The following is a 22,254-nucleotide window of genomic DNA, read 5'->3' as shown; positions in this document are numbered from 1 at the left end:
ACTGTGCTAAATATTTGTTATTTTTGATGCCATGCAGCACTTAGCTTCCCTTCCTATGTCTGGGCACCCTCATTAGGTAGGACTAGTTAGGCACAGAGCCCCGCTTCTCACTGTAGGAGTGAAGGTGGGCTTCTTCCTCCCCCCACAATCTGGCTGCAGGATTCTAGCATGTTCCCTAGGTTTAGTGTTGGTTGTTGTGATTGTTAATTATACATTTCAACTTGGCTAGGCCACAATACCCAGATATTTAGTTGAACACTAGTCTAGATGTTGCTGTAAAGATATTTTTAGATGAGATTAACATTTAAGTCAGTAGGTGTTGTGTAAAGCAGATTACCCTCCACAATGTGGGTGGGCCTCACCCAATCAGTTGAAGGCCTCATGAGAAAAAGGACTGATGTTCCCCTGGAAGCAGAGGGAATTCTGCAAGCTGCAACATCAGTTCTTCCCAGAGTCCCCAGCCTGTCGCTTGCTCTGTGGAGGGAAGACAGCCAGAGTCAGTTTCTGCTGCTTGCAGTTATGAGCATTGCTTAATACAATAATATATGCTCATTGTTGACAAATCACAAACACCAGAAAAAGTGAACACAAAACAAAATAAAACCCCCAAATTCACATATACCCTGATACAACTAATTTAAACATTTTCCCATTTTTCCTTCCAGATTCTTCTATACGTGCTTTACACAGTTGCATTCATATGTGTCTGGTATTTTATTCTGCTAGTTCATTGAGCATTCTATTATTATTAAAGGATTTAGATGTGTCTTTTCAGAACATGAGAGACTCCTAACTGTTGGAAACGAACAAGAGGTGGTGGAAAGGGAGGTGGGCGGGGGGGTTGGGGTGATTGGGTGACGGGCACTGAGGGGGGCACTTGATGGGATGAGCACTGGGTGTTATGCTATATGTTGGCAATTTGAACTTCAATAAAAAGAAATTAAAAATTAAAAAAATGAAAAAATAATCATGTGAAAAAAATAGATGTCTTTTTTTTTTAAAGATTTTATTTATTTATTCATGAGAGATGGGGGGTGGGGGGCAGAGGGAGAAGCAGGCTCCCCGCAAGGAGCCTGATGTGGGACTTGATCCCAGACCCTATGATCATGCCCTAAGCTAAAGGCAGGGGCAGCCCGGGTGGCTCAGCGGTTTAGCGCTGCCTTCCACCCAGGGCGTGATCTTGGGGACCCAGGATCGAGTCCCATGTCGGGCTCCCTGCCTGGAGCCTGCTTCTCCCTCTGCTTGTGTCTCTGCCTCTCTCTCTCTCTGTCTCTCATGAATAAATAAATAAAATCTATAAAAAAAAAGCCAAAGGCAGATGCTCAGCCACTGAGCTACCTAGGCATCCCTAGGTGTGTCTTTACTGATCATCTTACTGATACTCTTGGTCCTATTCCAGTATTTTTTTTAAGATTTTATTTATTTATTCATTAGAGACACACAGAGAGAGGCAAAGACGTAGGCAGAGGGAGAAGCAGGCTCCCTGTGGGGCAGTTGATATGGGACTCAATCCCAGGACCCCAGGATTACGACCTGAGCTAAAGGCAGATGCTCAACTGCTGAGCCATCCAGGTGCCCCTATTTCAGTCTTTTTGATGCCTTTTAGGCTTTCTGTTGGTTAGGCTGCTTTTTTAACTTCTTTATATATTTCTTTGTTTTCTTGCCATCTGGGACCTAGGCTATATTTTTTTTGCTTTTATCTCCCAAAATGTTTTGGAAATAGACACCCCATTTAAGTCTGCATGAGGTTACCTTTAAGTTTAAGACCCACGTGGTTAAAATCAATTTGTCTAGTTGCTGAAGTTGAGAACAGATGTACAGATGTACAGATCTCCTTTCGCCATACTGTCTCCCTGGTTTTCATATAATATCCTAACATATGTTAAGTATTTGGTCCTATATTTTCTTAAGAATCATTTTTTTTTGCTTTTGAAACCATAGCCCAAAAATTATGTATATGTTCAACTGGTTTTAATACCTACTGCATGGCATTCCTATTCTTTGAAACGGTGCCTTCAGGAAGATATTAGAATGGTGCATTTTTTTGAATCCTTGTCTATTTGAGACCATTTTGTTACTTTCACACGTGAATGACAAGTTGGCTTGTTCAAGAAGTGTTCTCAAGCTATTAATAGGAACTTTTAATGGAGGTGAGTCAGACTTCCTTACTGTCTTACCAGCCATCCATTACCATGCTGGCTTAGATGACAGGGAGGGATGATTCAAAAGGGTGATTCAATGATTCAAAAGTCCAAGCTCATCCACTCCAAAGTCAGTGGAAATTCCCTCACATTCTGGCCCATGGTACTCTCATCTCTCTAATGTCCAGTGTGTCCAGTGGTGTCACAAGTTCTCGTATTTCTGTGCACACTGACAGGTATTCCAGTGGACAGCTCAGAGAGGGTCTACCGAGTAAGCACTGGGATCTATCGTCACATCACCTCCAAATGCCAGCACTGTGTTCCTCAGCAACTCTGAAGTCCTTAGCTTCATTTGCAGTGGTTATTGTAGATTCAGACTTCTTTCATCTGTATTAGTCAAGCTCCGTGGTTACAGGTTCGCTGAAACTAACTTGACTTAGTGTAAATGAAAAACAGCTATCTTAGAATATGGGAAAGCTTCATGGAACCCAAGAGCAAAAAGACATAACTGGGTCTTAATAGAAAAGTGAAAAGTTTTTAGGGTCCTCCACTTCTTATTCTGTGTCTCTCTGCAGTTGACTCATAAATGTGAACAGAGATTGCTGATGTCTACCAAGTTCTTGGCTTTGCCCCAAGGACCCTTGGAGAAAGGTGTCCTTTAGCATCTCCCCAGTACATATGAGGAAGCAGAGGCCTAGGAATTAAGTTGTTACTCCATTTGGAGGTTGCAAGCACAGAATTTGGACCTCCAGCATTAACACCCCCAACCCTGTGTACTCAGGTGTAGCTACCTACACATGTAACTTAATAACAAATATAATGTTCTAATTACAAAATCAAGGAGGAATAAAAGAAAGTAGTTTATGAAAAAATATTTAAATGCTGAGGTATAGCTATACTGGAAGACACAGGAAATGGTTATTTGCACTTACTTATAATAAATGTCTATTCTCACAACGAGTAAGAAGAGCAGATGACACTGTAGAAAAAGCACGGAAAGAGAAAGAGTAAAGTCATGAGTAAAAGCTAGAAGAAATAACAGACCAAAATTATTTATTTATTTATAAGATTTTATTTATTTATTTGAGAGAGGGAGAGAGAGAGAGAGAGCGAGCAAGAGAGCACAAGCAGGGGGAGGAGCAGAGGGAGAGGGAGAAACAGATTTTCTGCTGAGCAAGGAGCCTGATGCGGGGACTCGATCCCAGGACCCTGGGATCATGACTTGAGCCAAAGGCAGATACTTAACCAGCTGAGCCACCCAAGTGCCCCCCAAAATTATTTATTTGAAAGAAGGAGGGGGGAAAACCTTTTTTGAAGTCATGATATGTGTCAAAAACAAATTATAGACCTGTGAAAATGAGGAAGTATGATTTCCTCATAGGTGAGCTATGAATTCACTTATAAGCACGCTGTCAAATAATTTCCTGCCTTTTGACATGGGACAGTGGATTGCCAAAAGCGTATCTCCTAAATTGATTTCCTTAAAGTCACTCTGTAGTAAATGAAGCTTTGGAGGCTGTGGGCTTTGGTGGGCTATGGGGCAGAGAGGATGGAGTGGAGAGAGAGACAGTAGGACAGGGCGAGAGGCCCTGGGCAGACCCCTGGTCCAGTGTCAGGAAAAGACTAGAAAATCCTGGCCACAAAAGAAGAATTCCAATATGCAATTTCATGATGCCTTTCTCATCCTTGAGTGACGAAATCAATATACATCTGATAACAATCATAGGAAGTATTCTGAAAGAATCCTTTTAGTGAAATTAAACTCCAGCTTTGTATTCATGTCTCTGCCAATTTAATAAGTTTCTGGTTGGAAGGCAGTTCAAAGGAGATGCCAGACAGCTCTGTTCATAGTTGCGTGTGCAAATTGCAATAGCAGAGCGAGGAAGGTGTGTGCTCTGGCCCCTCGAATACCACAGGCAGGCAGCCCTGCTGGAGGTGACCTCATTTTTCCCCAATAGTGAGCAGCTTCTTGGTACACTTTCAAACACAACAGAGGAGTCTCCTCTCAATTTACACGGTAGTTGTTCCTGGAAAAGTCGGTAAATGTGAAAAGTGTGAAAAGAAACAGTTTGCCTTTAGATGGAATGTGGAGGTCTAGGCTGGGATGTTTGTAAAATAGCTTTTTTCACCTCACGAATGGCTGCAGGACAGTTCTTTCTCTCTGGGTCCTGCGCACACATTGCAGGAGGCCTGGCATCAGGCTCTCACCCACAAAGTTCCAGCAGCTCACCCCTCCCCCGTCACAGTGACAATAGAAAAATGTCTACACCGGGTTCCAGGTGGCCCTCAGGGTGATGCTGCCCGGAAGACCCCGTGCGTTAGAGAAGTCCATTTGATTCCCTTCTCTAGGATACAGGCAAGCATGGTGCACACAGATCCTTGCACACACACATACATGCAATTTTGGCTTAGACAAACCTGTTCCAAATGTGTTTGCTAAGCAACTGTTTCCTTCTCTAATTTTTATTTCCCATCTTCCTAAGTTTTTTTTTTAATTGTGGTAAAGGCTCATAACTTGACCTTTTAATTTTTTTTTGATGTATTTATTCATTTTAGAGAGAGTGGCACACACGAGTTGGGGCAGGGGCTGAGGGAGAGAGAATCTCAAGCAGACTCCCTGCTGAGCATGGTGGCCCCACTTGGGGCTTGATCTCACAACCCTGAGATCATGGCCTGAGCTGAAATCAAGAGTCCCACAGTTAACCGACTGAGCCACCACCCAGGCACCCCCATAAATTTACCACTTTTAAGTGTACAGTGCAGTGGCATTCAGTGCACTCACATTGCTGTGCAGCCATCCCTACCATCATCCCTCGCATTTGTATAGTTGACATTTATTTAAATTTAGAGAAAGGATGTTAAAGGTAGTACAAAGAATTTTTTCTCATGAGCTAGTGAAGAGAAGGTTGCTTGCTGTAACATTGTATCAATCCTGAACACTTTAGTGAGAAATTCTAATAACTAGGACATTCTCTTAAATAACCCCAAAATAGCCATCAAAATCAGGAAATCAATACCGGTAAAGTACCATCGACTGGCCCTCAGACCCCATTTAAGGCTTGCCAGTGGTCTCCATACTACCCCTTACAGAAAGGTCCAGTCTAGGATGAGGCGCCACATCTGGCTGGGGCGGGGGAAGGACAAGACTGGCCTGGGACATCATGTGCCAGGTTGGAAGGCTACTTTTCTATCTGTCTTTTATCTTCATCCATCATTTCCTCAGTTTGTCCTTGACTTTCACGATCTCTGCTCTTTTGAAAACTACGAGCTGGTTGTTTTCTAGAATGGCTCTCAGTCTGGATCAGCCTGGTATTTCCTCCAATTATTTCAGGCTATGCTTTTTGGCAGTCATGGTGAATTTTTCTCACTGTGCCTGCTCAAGTGGTATAAGATTTCAATTTGGTTCATTATAGGTGGTGTTAACTTTGATCATTTGATTAAGTGTTGTCTTTCGGGTTTCTCTATTGTCAGGTTGTTCTTTTTCTTTTGTGATCAATAAGACTTCTGTGAGGAGAGACTCTGAGAACGTGTAAATACTCCATTCCTTATCAAATTTCACCCACTAGATAGTTTTAGTAATCTATTACTATTTGCTGGCTGTTCTCATGATTACCATGTTGTCAAATAGTGATTTTCTAATTCCAGCGTTTATTAGTTGGCATTTCACTGTAAGGAAAGCTTCCTTTTCTCCCCATTTGTTATTATGTCATTTCACTGTGTCAGGATAGACATAGATACTTTTTTGTTCAATGGGCTATCATCTCTTACTGTAATTATTTGTTTCAAGGCCACATTATTTATTTTGCCCTGGATTTGTACAGTGTGGGGTCCATTGAACTGGCTTCGGTGTCCTTTTAACACATCCCTGTCATGCACTGGGATCTTCCCAATATTCTGGCACAAGATGTTCTAAACCCATCTTGTAATTTCCCTGTCCCAATCCTAGGATTACCCATTTCTCAAGAATCTCTAATTATTTTTTTTTTAGTAGGGAATATTTAGAAACCAAGATCGAGAGTCCAAGGAGTGCACATGGTTCATAGCATATCACTGCTTTCACATAGAGTTAGGCTCACTCTATCCATCTATCATCCATCCATCCATCCATCCATCCATCCATCCATCCATCTACCTATCTATCCCTACACATCACACACATCATGCATGTATGAGGCATTTACATTTATTTCTTTAGCTGTATATTCCAAACCATGAACTCATATCAATACTTCGAATTCCAAATCTAATACCACAAAGTTTATTCTAGTTTATTTGTTTTCTATATTTGTAACTTCCTTCTCTGAAAATGAGGAAACTGGCTCCCATTTTTCTCAGTGTGTTTACTTATTGCTTCGGGGTCCTCTGTAGGTAACCAGCCTGCTTTGTCCCCCACCCAGACGCCTTCTGCACCCTGCCTGGGTTCTGGTCATGGACGGTGGCCTTGCTTGCTCCCCCACTTAGTGGCTTTCAAACCAAATCATTCAGGGAGGATGGATGACAGGGAGGTAGGGAGGCAGAAACTTCCTCCAGTTGGATCCCATTTTTGTGTTATTTTAAATTACTTGACTTTAATTAGAAATTATGTGTTTCAGACTACAGAGCACCTGCTGTGTCTGGATACTGTGCACACTTTACACGCATCATTGCATTTAATCCTTCTCTGAGGTATGTAATATTATTCTTTTATTCATCTTAACAAAGGAGGCACCTGAACCTTAGTTTCCATGGTAGGTGACACCTCTAAGACAGGAACACAGTATGTTTTCCTCCAAGGATCATCCTTGATATTAATTTTTAAAATTTAAAAATTTTAAGTATTTAAGTATTTCCAATATGGAACACCTCCTGGATATATGTCATCTATGTTTCAGCAAACATGTTTTTATCTTTGTTCTTTGAGTTTATATTTTGCATTCTGGCGAGCAATACAAAGACAGAACTTACTATCTTCTCAGGATAGTAGAGCTCCTTTACAAAATACAGCCTTTGGATTAAGTCTCTGAATGTCATCACTGCCCAGGATAGTGTCTGCATATAGGGGGTACCTGCAATCGTTTTACACAAGGGTGAATGAATGATCTATACATCTACAAAGCAAGTGATGGTAATGAGGTAGAAACAGTGCTCACCAAAACACAGTTACTTTTCTTTCACTGATATATGGGAGGCCACACTTCTCTGCTCCCTTGCAGCTAGATGGGATCTCACAATAAGTTCTCTTTTTTTTTTAAGATTTTATTTATTCATGAGAGACATAGAGAGAGAGAGAGAGGCAGAGACATAGACAGTGGGAGAAGCAGGCTCCTTGCAGGGAGCCCGATATGAGACTGGATCCTGGAACTCCAGGATCAAGACTTGAGCCAAAGGCATATGCTCAACCACTGTGCCATGCAGGCATCCCTCATGACTAGTTCTTGTCAAAGAAATGTAGAGAAGTGGTGACTGGTGAGAAGCCCCAGTGGTATGTCCTAGTCACTCTTGTCCTGCAGAGGCAAGTCCCAGATGGTACAGCTACAAGGTGGGGAAGGCTCTGGCAGTCTGGCGCCCTACCCCTACCCAGTCTTTCCCACCCATTGCCTTGCTGACTCACAGGAGATTCTTTGTGTGAGACATGAACCTTTGAAGCCACTGAGATTTTGAGGTTATCTTGTTTCTGCAGCATAATCTTGCCTATCCTGACCCATATCTCTCTTCTCTAGTTTCAGAGTTATGACTGAAACAGAACAAAGTTCTATTCCCTACCGAAAGTCCAAACACAATCGAATCGTCAATGTGAGCAAATACTGGTTGTGAGATTTATAATAGAAACAGCGTTGTGAGGACATTCATGTAAAAGGGAAGTGTTGCAGAGTGCAGGAACATTAATTAAAAAAGAAAAGAGAAGAAAAAAGTGCCCAGACTCTTGGGATGGAAGGAGTACTGACAGAGTTGCCTACCTTGTCATCTCGCACGAATCATTCCTGAGAATGATTCCAGGTTCTAACTTCTCTGATTCCTGGAATGCCAATTCTTTGCCACATTTTCTCTTTAAAGAAAATACTGATTTCGTTCATAGCTTTGGTTTTTTTTTAGGGCTCTAACACTTTTTCACTTATAGGAAGGTGAGATGTACAATTTTATTCAGCATCTGGATAGCTTAGTACTTCCCTATCAAAGATAATTTTACTGTCACACTTAACCAAAAGTCATTTCAACAAGGAAATAGTATTTAAGATTAAATTAGGAAGACTATTTCCTCATTCAATGTGCTTTTCAACATTATTCCCATGAGAACTTATTATAACAATTTTATGTGTAGAAGAATAATACGATGAATTCTCATAAAATGTCATTTCTATTTTATAAATTAACATTTTGTCATACATGATTTATTTATTTTTTCCCTTTGCTGAGGTGTTTTAAACCTAGTTTCAGACAGAAAAACAAGGAAAACTTTTGTTTCCTCAACATTTCACCCTTAAATGCTTCACTGCACATACCTTAAAAATAAGGATAGTTTCTTTTTTTCTTTTTTATGCTCCAAATGTGATGGGTTTATTTTATTTTACTCTAATGCAAAATCAAAGATTTCCACTACAGCACAGAGACCAATATATTATTAAAAGGTCATGAAAGGTGTGGGACATGCAGGATGTGATGTACAAACTGGAAGGCTGGGTCATTTCCTTCATTTCCTTTGTAACGTGACACTACATTGTCGCTGAGGAACACATTTAAAATAACACTGCGGAACTCAACTGAAATGTGGCACAAACATGACAACTTCCAGGCATGCCTTCAAGTACCTCCCTCAGGATGGACTTGTGATCTCTAGACTTCAGTGTGGGGAGGATTACAATTCTTTGGAAGAATAAAAAGTTCACACTTTTGAAATTTCACAGAAGAATTTTTTTGTTTTTGTTTATAATTTTTTTGTATATTTTTTATAGGAGTTCAATTTGCCAACATATAGTATAACACCCAGTGCTCTCCCGCCAAGTGCCCCTCTTAAGTTCCCATCACCCAGTCACCCCAACCCTCCGCCCACCTCTCTTTCCACTACCTCTTGTTCGTTTCCCAGAGTTAGGAGTCTCTCATGTAGTGTCACCCTCACTGATATTTTCACTCATTTTCTCTCCTTTCCCCTTTATTCTGTTTCACTATTTTTTATATTCCCCAAATGAATGAGACCATATAATGTTTGTCCTTCTCTGATTGACTTACTTCATTCAGCATAACACCCTCCAGGTCCATCCATGTCGAAGAAAATGGTGGGTATTTGTCGTTTCTAATGGCTGAGGAATAGTCCATTGTATACATAAACCACATCTTCTTTATCCATTCATCTTTCGATGGACACCAAGGCTCCTTCCACAGTTTGGCTATTGTGGCCATTGCTGCTAGAAACATCGGGGTGCAGGTGTCCTGGCATTACACTGCATCTGTATCTTTGGGGTAAATCCCCAGCAGTGCAATTGCTGGGTCATAGGGCAGGTCTATTTTTAACTCTTTGAGGAACCTCCACACAGTTTTCCAGAGTGGCTGCACCAGTTTACATTCCCACCAACAGTGTAAGAGGGTTCCCCTTTCTCCACATCCTCTCCAGCATCTGTTGTTTCCTGTCTTGTTAATTTTCCCCATTCTCACTGGTGTGAGGTGGTATCTCATTGTGGTTTTGATTTGTATTTCCCTGATGGCCAGTGATGCGGAGCATTTTCTCATGTGCATGATGGCCATGTCCGTGTCTTCCTCTGTGAAATTTCTGTTCATGTTTTTTGCCCATTTCATGGTTGGATTGTTTCTTTGCTGTTGAGTTTAATAAGTTCTTTATAGATCTTGGATACTAGCCCTTTATCTGATAGGTCATTTGCAAATATCTTCTCCCATTCTGTTAGGTTGTCTTTGAGTTTCGTTGACTGTTTCTTTTGCTGTGCATAAGATTTTTATCTTGATCAAGTACCCATAGTTCATTTTTGCTTTTGTTTCCCTTGCCTTCATGGATGTATCTTGCAAGAAGTTGCTGTGGCCAAGTTCCAAAAGGGTGTTGCCTATGTTCTCTCTAGGATTTTGATGGAATCTTGTCTCACATTTAGATCTTTCATCCATTTTGAGTTTATCTTTGCATATGGTATAAGAGAATGGTCTAGTTTCATTCTTCTGCATGTGATGTCCAATTTTCCCAGCACCATTTATTGAAGAGACTGTTCTTTTTCCAGTGGATAGTCTTTCCTGCTTTGTCAAATATTAGTTGACCATAGAGTTGAGGGTCCACTTCTGGATTCTCTATTCCGTTCCATTGATCTATGTGTCTGTTTTTGTGCCAGTACCACACTGTCTTGATGATCACAGCTTTGTAGTACAGCCTGAAATCTGGCATTGTGATGCCCCCGGCTCTTGTTTCCTTTTCAATGTTCCCCTGGCTATTCGGGGTCTTTTCTGATTCCACACAAATCTTAAGATGATTTGTTCCAACTCTCTGAAGAATCCATGGTATTTTGATAGGGATTGCATCAAATGTGTAAATTGCCCTGGGTAGCATTGACATTTTCACAATATTAATTCTTCCAATCCATGAGCATGGAATATTTTTTCATCTCTTTGTGTCTTCTTCTCACAGAAGAATTTTAAGGCCAGAACATAGTGGGTTCTCTTCACCTCCAGGGACAAATCGGATGCTTTGCTCAAAACCACATTAAGCTTCTAGTTCAAATCCCAACCCAACCTTGTGACCTCCTGCACTGAAGTTCTTTCCGTCGATTAAAGCTGATAGGGTCAGTGTGACTCCTGGTTGAAGGGTCTGAGTATATAACCCAGTCCAACTGGGCTGGCATTATTTACTTCAGCAGACAGAGAAGTTCTACAATCCAGCTTGTATTTAGCAGCGATGCCAAAACAGGTATTGATACTGCCAGCTGTCCAAGCAAGGTTTATTGATGTTTCAATCTTCATTAACCTTCTGGTAGATAGACCCTCCAAATTCAATGCTATCATTCACATGAGTGTGCAGCTGAAGTCTGCAGCCTTGTAACCCAGGGCAAAATTATTCTGTGACAGTTTGTATTTGGCTGTGTCAAAACTCATCTGATGGCCAGCAAGCCAACCTTCAAAGGCTAACAGCCCAGCCATAGATGATTGGTCCAGAAAAATCTGTATCAACATTACTGCCAACACTGAAACAATCTCGTTTATAGGAGGCCTTCAATTTTCCACTCTTCTTTCCTGTGTTCGGTACAAATATGGTATCAAGAGTCAGTTTCAACCCTTCAGCCAACTTCTTCTCCAAAGAGATTTTTGTTCCAAGAGTATTGTCTGTGTTCCATTTCTGGGTGAAGGTAAGTCCATAATTACAGACCTTATATTTGGTTTCTAGGTTGCCTGACACATTCCCTGTATCAGTGTAAGCATGACCAGAAGTAGAAAATTCTACTCCACTACAAGACTTGGTTCTCAGATCTATTTTGACCATGCTGAATCTATATCCTTTATTGAAGACATCCTTGGCGGCCTTTCCTAGGTCACAGTAAGTGAGTGTGTTACACATCTCTCCAATCAGAGGGCCTGTCTCCACTCCCCCAGGGCAATGCTGAAGGTCTTTCAATAAGAATAGTTTCTTACATAACTATAGTACCATCTTCATGCCTAACAAAATAAACAGTATATTTCCTTGAAATATCTGAAATCCAGTCCATATTTAAATGATCTCAAAGATGCATTTTTATTCTTAGTTTGATTTGGAATCTAAATGAAGTCCCATATTACATTTCATTATTCAGTTTCTGGTTTGTGTTAATCAATTTATTTTAAAATTCATCTTGATGTGTTTCCTTTTACTTTTTTCCATTTTAAAAAAAATTCTACTTTTCCAAATACTTTATTTCCTTTTTCTTTTTGGTGGGGTAAGTCTGAGCAAGATTCTCGCCTTATATCTGGGAAACCTAGTATTTTTTTTTAAGATTTTATTTATTTATTCATGAAAGACACACACAGAGAGAGAGAGAGGCAGAGACACAGGCAGAGGGAGAAGCAGACTCCATGCAGGGAGCCTGACGTGGGGTTCGATCCCAGGACCCCAGGATCACACCCTGGGCTGAAGGCGGCGCTAAACCACTGAGCCACCCGGGCTGCCCGAAACCTAGTATTTTTTTATTTTTTAAAAGCATCTCCTAAATATAAAATATATATTAGTCAATTGCTTTTTTAAAAAAATAAATCATTGAAAATATCTAGCTAACAGAGTGCTGAAGAGTAAGAGAAAACATTCCTTGGATAATGTGACTTAAGTTTTATGTGTTTGCAAAGTTCATCTGGGTCAGAAAAAGAAGCTCTCTTTTGTTATAAATTTTTATGTGTGGGCACCTGGGTGGCTCAGTGGCTGAGCATCTGCCTTTGGCTTGGGTCGTGATCCTGGGGTCCTGGGATCCAGTACTACATAGGGCTCCCTGAGGGGAGCCTGCTTCTCCCTCTGCCTATGTCTCTGCCTCTCCCTGTATCTCTCATGAATAAATAAATAAAATCTTAAAAAAAAATAAATTTTACGTGTGATGGCCTTCCCTCAGAATTAGGACTTTTCTTACTCATTCCTTAAAGAAGTTTTCTAGTCAAAAAGAAAAAGGGATAAAAGCCCATGTTTGTTTTTAGCAATCTTTAGAGAAAATACAATGCAGTAGTAGAAAAAAATACCAGTTGGAGTTTTAGGGAGTTAGTTAGATACCTGGGTTTAATTCTGCCTCTATGTAAAACTACTGATTTGAGTAAGTCCTGTACATTGTCCGAGCTTTCACTTCTTCATGAGAAAGGATGACCTAACTGATGGACAAAATATACCTGGAACATTTTAAAATTTTGTCATGATATGTAACCCCCCAAAACCTCCCAGACCAATGAAATCCTTTTTTGTCTCCCCCCAAAGCTATACCAATGTCTTCCTTAGGCTTCCATATGACGGTTGTTCTTCAAAGCAGGTTCTTTGGTGCTGGGAACTAATTTCCCTGATGCTGCCAAAACATTTTAGTAAATACTTTCAGACTCAGTCTACAAGACACACAAGAAAATAAGTACTAATACTTGATCGGCGCATCCTGTTTGATTTAATAAGTATTTGTTGCAGGTCTGCTACTTGGATGAACTTTGCTAAGTGCTGGGGTTGCCAGGGCAGAGGTGGATGTGAAGATGAATGAGACAAAGTTCCTGCCTGCTACAGAACTGGTGCTCTGGTTGGAGTGGGGATGTGGGCACACACAGGTGACAGCTACATGGAACGAATAAAACCTCTGGCGGGGGCGGGGGACGGGGGGGTGGATATCTTCCACACAGCATTACTATCTCCAAAGCTAAGATCCTTCTATAACTTTATATTTTGAGGAGGATAAAGTGACTCCCAAGTGATAATTATCAAAAGTGATTCTCCTGTCGTCACTAGATGACACTAGGTTGAAGCCAAAACAAACACACTATACACTCAGTAATTTAAATAACTAATAAATGAGCCTTTAAGAAGTAAGGATGTTGGAACACCTAGGTGGCTCGGGGTTAAGCCTCTGCCTTTGGCCGGGGGAGTGATCCTGCGGTCCTGGGATGGAGTCCCACGTCAGGCTCCCTGCATGGAGCCTGCTTCTCTCTGCTTGTGTCTCTGCCTCTCTGTCTGTGTCTATCATGTATAAATAAATAAAGTCTTTTTTAAAAAAAGAAGTAAGGATGTTGCAGGGTTTATAAGGAAACAAAGGAATTTCACTATTTTTGTTTCCAGATAACCCCAGTGAAATATTCTAGGGTGCAGGTGTTTCCAAGGGGGTTTGATTTCTGCTGAGTATCTTTTCCCCAGCATGTTAAAATGATTCCTTCACAGTCATACCAATCTCTTATGTAGACCAGAAATTTTAGTAGTTGGCCATTTGTTGATGTACCTTGGTGCTCACCTCTGGCGAAGACACTGGTTAGAGGAAAGACATTGTTACCCCCCACGCAGCACAGAAGCTTGTCCTATTGGACATAGCAAGTGTTTCTTGAAATGAGTTGATCAGTGACTGTCGTGTGCTTGTCACATTGCTGGGGTAACCCCCGTGGTTTGTGCCAAGAAGAAAGGGGTCACCTTGCCAAGCACTGAAGAAATGTTTGTTGGGCGACACTGAGTGACATTCAAAACCACATCAAATTCATTCTTGGCTTCACTGTTAGGAAAGGTAATTTCCATTGTATGTATTAAGGCTATGAAAATTGCTTCTGAATGGAACAGACAATAGTCACTGAAGATTATCAGCAGTAATTTAGACTCACTGAATTAATTTAACCTGCATCGAAGTTTGGAAAGGTAAAGAGTTATCAGTGATGTCAAAGCAATTCAGCAGCATAAGCTCGAACTGCAGGAGTCTGATAGATGCTCCTTTAAGAATCCTCCTAACGAGGTTTGTTTATAAATAAAACAAAATGAAACAGTGAAAACAATCTCACTTAAAAAACCCACAGCACAGACCTGAAATGCATTAAAGTGACTCAAATAAAATTTGCTCTCATTCCATGGTTTCCTAAAATGATCCAGCAATGATTATCAAAAGAGTTAGGAGCTAGAACCAACAGGATTTTTTGTTTGTTTGTTTACAGAGAAAGGGGGGAAGGGCAGAGAGAGAGGGAGAGAGAGAATCTTAAGCTCCACGTGCCCAGTGCAGAGCCTGAGTTGGGACTCAATCTTTGGACTCTGAGATCAGGATCTGAGCCAAAATCAAAAGCCAGAGCTTAACTGAATGAGCCACCCAAGTGCCCCAGAACCAACAGGATTTATTTATTATCTTTTTAGATTTTTTACATTTATTCATGAGAGACATAGGCAGAGACATAGGCAGAGGGAGAAGCAGGCTCCCCTCAGGGGGCCCGATGTGGGACTCGATCCCAGGACCTGACCCAAAGGCAGATGCTCAACCACTGAGCCACCCAGGCGTCCAGAACCAACAGGATTTTGAATCTAGCTGTTCTGCACTTTGAAACACTTCCCTCCCCAGGCTGCTGCTCCTCAGATGGAGGTGAGAGGTCCAGAAAGGCAGCTTTCTCCCCACTTCCCAGCTCTACTTGCTGAGAACCGAAGAGGAGGAGGGCCAGGTTATCTGGGGTAGAGGGCACAATTGGCTGGAGGCGGGTGTGATCGCAGAGACAAGCCCCAATTGCACAGTCTAAGCCAAGACTGGAGCTGAGCAGCAGTGCTGGGCCGTCAGCCTCATAGGGGCCACACCTACTCCTGCCCTGGCTCAGCTGGAAAGGAGAGACCAAGAAGGGGATTGTGCCACTAGGCTTGATTCCTGAGCTCCGACCTTCCCTGTCTACCTCCCAAGGCTGACAATAAATAAAGGAGATCCAAGAAACCCCCTGGGTGGCCTCTCCTGTTCCCTTTTTAAAGACTTCATTTATTGGTTTACTTATTCATGAGAGACACAGAGAGAGACAGAAACACAAGCAGAGGGAGAAGCAGGCTCCCTGTGGGGAGCCAGGTGTGGGACTCGATCCTAGGACCCCGGGATCACGACCTGAGCCAAAGGCAGATGCTCAACCACTGAGCCACCCAGGCGCCCCTGGGCTCCTGTTTCAATTCCCCTTCTCCATCTGTCAGCCACTCTTCTTCATGCTTGCTGTCAGTAGACTTTGCTCAGTTAACAGCTTTGATTTGCACACAGCAAGTTTCAGAAAGCTGTGTGAGGCACTGCTGGTACCTCCCATACCTGTTTTTCCTCCTGAGTGATAGAACTCTCCAGAGAAACCCAGAATAATGACTGGCTCTCCCTGCGGCGGGCTGGGGACCCGGAAGTCCCACACACTGTCATTGAAGGTGGTGAAGCAACACGTCCTTGAGGCTGATGGAGCCAGTCATCTTCAAGGTTGGTGAAGCAACAAGCTGGAAGGCGTTCCTGCCATTTGTGGAGCTGCCCGAGCAACCTGCCGTGACTGAGGGGAGGGCCAAATAAAGTCTCCTGCTCAAGCCTTTGTTATCTTGAGTTTTCTGTTACTCAGACTTAATTAATGTAGGAGCTGTGGCCTACATTGCTTAAGTTGAAACAATACCGTCGTTTGAGCACTTGCTCTGTTCAAGGCAATGTTTTCACAGTTTTAGGTTTATTAACTCATTTACTACAACAACCCTATAAAAAGTAATGTTATTATCCATCCTCATTTTATGGATGAGGGAAAAACAGTGATGCTAAGTCACTTGCTCAAGGTCACACAGGTAATAAATGGCAGAGTCAGAACTTGAATCCAGGCAGTATGACTCCCAAGCATGTGCAGTTTTATCTTCTACAACAGAGGCTGACTGTTGGGAAAGGGCTGGTGGGAAAAACCAGCCTGATGTCTCTTTTTGTAAATAAAGTTTTATTGGAACACAGTCGTGCTCATTTGTTTATGGATTGTCTATGGCTGCTTTTTCTCCATAAGGGCAGAGTTGAGTAGTTTCAAAAGAGATCAGTTGACCCCAAAGTCTAAAATATTTATTACCTGCTCCTTTATAAAAAAAGATTTCTGATCTGTCTTCTATAATATACCGCCTTTGCACCTGACTTGGAAAAATGTGAACTTATGTAAAAGATAAACCAGGGGTGATTTTTTTTTACTTTAGAAAATAGTTGACAATAGAACTGTCTAAATGCTAAGGGAAAAGAAATTTTTTTTGATGGCATCTTTTGTACCAAGAACAGCTTTAGGCTCTTTACAAAATGAGGTTTTAAAATTCTTTATAACCACCCCAGAAAGTAGATGGTCTTATCCCAATTTTGAAGATGAGGAAACAGGCCCAGAGAATTAAATAACTTGCATGCCTATAGTTTTGCAGCTATTTGAGCCCAGGTTTTTAATTTTAATCCTATAGTCCTCACTCACTATATCATGCCGTCTTGCTTAAAGCATTTAAAATATAATTTAATTTACAGTAAAATGGGTTTTTCCAGTATGTTCTAAACCCTACAATAATATTTTGTTTAGCAAAATTTAATACAGAATTATTTAAGCCTTCATTATAGAGTGATGATTTCATATCAAACTGGCCTCTGCTGGCTTTGGTCTAATATATGCCAACTTAGAAGCTCTGGGAAAATCTGTTATAGAACATCTTTCTAGAGTTCTGATTTTCCTGGATTGTAAAAGGAAATAATTACTTCTAGAACTGCACTTCAAGTAGAAGGGCTTTTGAATGAGAAAAATAAGACATGGCAATCTTTCCAGATAAGCTAGTCCAGACAAGCCACAGTTCATTGTCGATGTCTTAGCCAGGCAATGAATGATTCATTGATTGCTAACTAGGCAATGAGTTTTAATCTTCTAAGCATTATAAACCTCTAAGAGAACCTCTAGATATTTTCCCTTGAAAAAATTATTGTATGTACTTAAGCAGTTTTCCAAGGCCTTTGCAATGTTATGGACAACATCCTAGAGTTCCTTGGCCCCCAAGTTGAGAGCTTCTGTGTTAAATCTAGTATCTTCTCTCTATTGTTATTAACAAAAGGACTTTGGACAAATTTCTTAACCTTACGAGGCAACAATTTTTTCATGCATATATAGTAGGAGTGATAACAGTATTTACAAGTTTACTATGAAGATAATCCATAAAGTGCTGAGCATATATATCTGTCACATAAGCATTCAATAAATATTAGGTGCAGTTATTAGAGTTGGTTCATCTGTTTCCTAGCTTTGCAATATTATGGTTAAAGGCTTGACTCCAAAAAAATTAAAATTAAAATTAAAAAAATAAAAGGCTTGACTCCAACTGGTGAGGACTCATTGACCACTGCTTATGTCTAGCACTGTGTTAGGATTTGTAGGTGATATCAAAATCTCTTAAAACCACCGGTCTTTCAATTATGCTATAGAATTTGTGACTTCTTAAGAATACATAAGGAATTAATAATTTATAAAAATGATAATTAGCATTCTATTAATGAAATTGAAACTTCTAGAAGTTAAATATAAAATATTTCCCTATTTTCAGGATTCCCAAAGAGGATGTTAGTGACTAATGTGGATATATATTATATATATTACATATATATATACAATAATATAGTATATATATTATATACTACACAACCTTGAGCAGGAAGTGATGTCATAATAATTCCCTGAGCTGCTTCTGACCTTGGAGGGGAGGGTAGGGGATATTTAACAATGTTTTGTGGGAAGCATCAGGGTATTCCTGTGTTAATGGAATAGGGGAGTCATTTTTTTAGATTCAATCAAGTAGGGAGTCTTTTAAACTCTCTTTGTTACACAACATAGAACTCAGGGTACAAAGACAGGGGACTGTAGACTCAACAGCTATTGTTAACATTTCTCTCAGTAATGTTTTACAGTTTTCGGGGTAGAAGTCTTTGTACATATTTTGTTAAATTTATCCCAAGTCAGCCATCAGAGTCCTGTGGCTGTGATTGATGTCAGAATTCAGGGAATGGGGCCCTTGGTCAATTACATTTTCTTTAGTTGAAGGTCTGCGAAATATATTCTTATGACCACCACAGAACTTTCGTAGTAAATTTTTTCATCTTTATTTCTTTCATCCTATTCATGCAGTTCTGTTTCCAGTCTTCTTCTTTTGGAGGCAGCATATAATTAGGACTTGCTTGTCTGATATGGTTGAGTGTAAGTCTTCCATCTTCAAATGCGTTGTAAATGTCCCATGTTTTTCTTTTACTTATTTATCTTTCCTTTTTTTTTGCATTGCTATTTCTGATATTCCATTTGAATCCTCTACTGACTCTTTAACTATGCCTCTTTGCAAGAAGTAGTTGCTGTAGTGGTTATAATATATGTCTTTCCTTTATCACAATCCACTTATAGCAATATTGTTCTACTTCATATTCCTTATGGGAACCTTAGAGCACTACAGCTCTGTATGCTGCATGCACATGTGCACACCCTCTGTGTTATATATACATTACATTGACCTCAAGCCAGTGAGGCTGATGTTTTCTGCCTGTAAGGACTGTGAAGATTCAGGAAGTTTTCTCAAGGGAAAACAAAAAAAGAAGAAGCTGCAAACTTCCAAATATCACCAGGTGAAGTTTCCCTCTTTCAAGGGTAAACTCCCCTCCAGTTTCTGCCTGCTTTTATTCACTCATCACTGCTTTCAAACATGAAAACACATTTTTTCCTTTATTACTTCTAAGGCTTATTTTCGCCAAACTACTTTGTCATTACTAGAACCTAATCTACACAGTCAACCTTTTTCAGAGAATTTTGTAGGAAATTAAAGCCCTTCATTGAAATCAATTAGCATACACTCACTACTGTGGGAAGATGTGCAAGCTTAGGCTAAGACTTTGCCTTCAGGGCCTTAATGCAATAAGCAAATACCCTAATGGAGACAAGACCACATAGTCATACAGAAATAAATCTGAACTAAACTCAGGTTACTGAAGAGTCTCTGGCACCTGACAACAGAGCCTGGTCTAGATCCTTGATGGTTTCTTGAATGGTAGCCTATATGTTAAACCATGTGAAATGGCCACTGTTGACTGTTTTTTGACCTTAAGAACCATGGATGTTGTAAGTTCAACCAAATGATCTCCTATAGAATGGGGATTCAATCCTTCTTGAACATTTTCTTATCTTTTCAAAGTCCTAGAGCTAAAGAAACACTATGTTGTTTTATATAGAGATAGACAGGACGAACACCACGTATTAGAGTCACAACTCTAGGAGGCAAAGCTAAGTGAGCAGCCCCATTTAAAGCATTCTGCCTTAATAAGGATTGTCACCGGGTTGTAGCGGTAGCCCTACATGTCAGACATTAACATTAACACCAATTCCAGAGAGCTGTGCTTTCTTGAAGGCAGGTGTTGATTATTGTGATATCTATGTCATCTTCCTGAGATGGTCTTAATAAAACAACGTGGATTTAGCATCGCTAGATTTAGCAAAAACAAATAAATACAAACAGGATGCCCAGTTAAACTAGAATTTCAGATACATAGCAAAAACGTTTTAGTATGTTTTGCTCCTGTTTTTACAGTTACTGCATGAAACATATTTATTCTAAAAATTATTTGCCATTGATCTGAAATTTAAATTTATCTGCAAATTTACTGGCAACTCCATGATCTCCATTTGGTCCTGCCAAAGAAGACAGAGTTCTGGCCCTGGAAGTCTATACTGTTAGGGAAGTGGGCGTCCAGTTGGGACGTTCATGATTGCATCTCTGGGAGAAAGCAGGCATACCCAGCTCGAAGGCCAAGTTCACAAGGCACCTAGAGAGTGGACACTCATAAAGAAAATCATCCTTTTGAGAGCTCCTATAAAAATAATAATTAGCCTTATCAGGAGCTTTGTATGTGAGTATGCTCTATAATTAGCCATTTGTTAATTGCTGCCACATCCTGTTGAGGTTGGCAAATATTTCTACTACTCTCATTTTGCAATGATGTAAACAGAGACAGAGGAAGAGGCTGACTCATGGGGCAGACCAGCAGGTCAGGAGAGGACAGTCAGGAGAGTCCAGGCCAGGGCCTCACATCCTGTGATGCCAGTCGGCAGGCAAGCTTCCCTGGGGCCAGCCCTGGCAACATAAAAGCCCCAATACAAATCTGATCAGAGGAATAAAGAAAATGCTCTGAATTGCATGAAAACTCCACATTCTAAACAGCTCCATTGTTGGTAAACAAAATAGACCAGGACAAAAATGTCCTGGAAAATGAAAAATGAAAATGAAAAGGAAAACTATTGAAAACAGATTATTTTCCCCAGAGGAAGGTATAGCTGACCCACCCTTCATTTCTCTCCAAGCAAAGGTGAATGAATTTTCTTGTCAGTGCCAGGAATAGGAAGACAGAAAAGCAAAATCATTTCACCTGTAATAACAGCAGTCGACACTGATGGACTATCTCCGGTATCAAGGAATTTACACATTGGATTGAATTTATTTATTTATTTATTTATTTATTTATTTATTTATTTATTTAGGGGGCTGGGTATCAATATGTTTTATTTTATTTTATTTATTATTTTTATGTATATTTTTTATTGGAGTTTGATTTGCCAACATATATTGGATTGAATTTAATCTCCACAATCAGCCCACACGCACCTACTGTCCCCACTTTGCTGATGGGCAAGTGTAACTCAGAGGGTAAGAGAGGGTGCTGGGACACCCATCGCTATGAAGAGAGGAGGACAGCTTCAAAGGCTGGGCCTGGCCTGACTCAAGTGCGTGTACCATTTTCTGCATAAACTCTTCCATCCACACCCAGAAAAAATCCAGCACCTCCAAAGTGGATTAAAGTATCTTTTCAAATACCATTTAAATTGGCTTTTGTGTCTGTTCTGTTTCTTCCATGAATTCTAACACAACTTCAGGAGAAGAGCCATGCACACCCACAACAGGGTCTTGCAAAGGCTCCTAGCTTTGTAATACTACTTATGCCCCAACGTGTATCCCGGCAAGTCTGCCCATAACACTTGGAGGATTGACTGGCTCTCCTTATCTTTCTTTCAGTGATAGGAAACTGATTTGTGCAGGGATTTGCTTAAGGTCACACAAGGCCAGAGGTGGGACCAGAACACATCTCTTGATTCTACTGTCCTTGTTGAAAAATGGAGAACATTGTCAAAAATTGTTCCCAATCTGCAACTTAAGTAATACATGTTTTTCCTCAGAAATATTGTCCATCCGCTGTCCCATGATGAGCAGTTGTAAGATTTCTCATCAATCACCTTCAGGGGCTCCCTTGTTCTGGCAGCTCCTGACATGAAGCCCTCAACCACCTGGCTCTGGCTGACCTGTCCAGGCTCATCCGTTACCCTCCCAGCAGGAAGCTGCCATTCAGCCCAGACGGTCGAAGTTCATCCTCTATGACGTGGCCACAGTACACCCCTCCAGACTTCCATTGCCCTGGCTTCCTCTTAGGAACCCCATGGTGCAGTGGACTGGCTTTGAAGCTGGATTACTTTTGCATTAGTTGGGCCTAGGGGCCAATTCTCTCTTTACCACTGCCCCATTGTGTGATTTTGGGAAAAACACTACATGTAGAGAATTTTCTAATCGATGACAGATAATGGAGGACTAGAGATCATGTATTTAAAGCATCCAGGGCAGTGTCTAGTGCAGAGTAGGTGACCAGTAAGTGGTTTTTGTTACCTTAACATATCCTTATCCTCCTATTTAATTCCT

At 40.8% G+C, this 22,254-nt stretch overlaps 1 pseudogene; it reads right to left on the bottom strand.

Moving 5' to 3' along the window:
* Positions 1 to 10,812: 10,812 nt before the first annotated feature.
* Positions 10,813 to 11,661, bottom strand: LOC129500551 (voltage-dependent anion-selective channel protein 3-like; annotated as a pseudogene).
* Between the last annotated feature and the right edge of the window lie 10,593 nt (positions 11,662 to 22,254).

This window comes from Nyctereutes procyonoides, unplaced genomic scaffold, assembly GCF_905146905.1.
Source record: "Nyctereutes procyonoides isolate TBG_1078 unplaced genomic scaffold, NYPRO_anot_genome, whole genome shotgun sequence".
In the NCBI taxonomy this organism is placed as follows: domain Eukaryota; kingdom Metazoa; phylum Chordata; class Mammalia; order Carnivora; family Canidae; genus Nyctereutes; species Nyctereutes procyonoides.
This window is presented reverse-complemented; position numbering and strand designations above follow the sequence as displayed.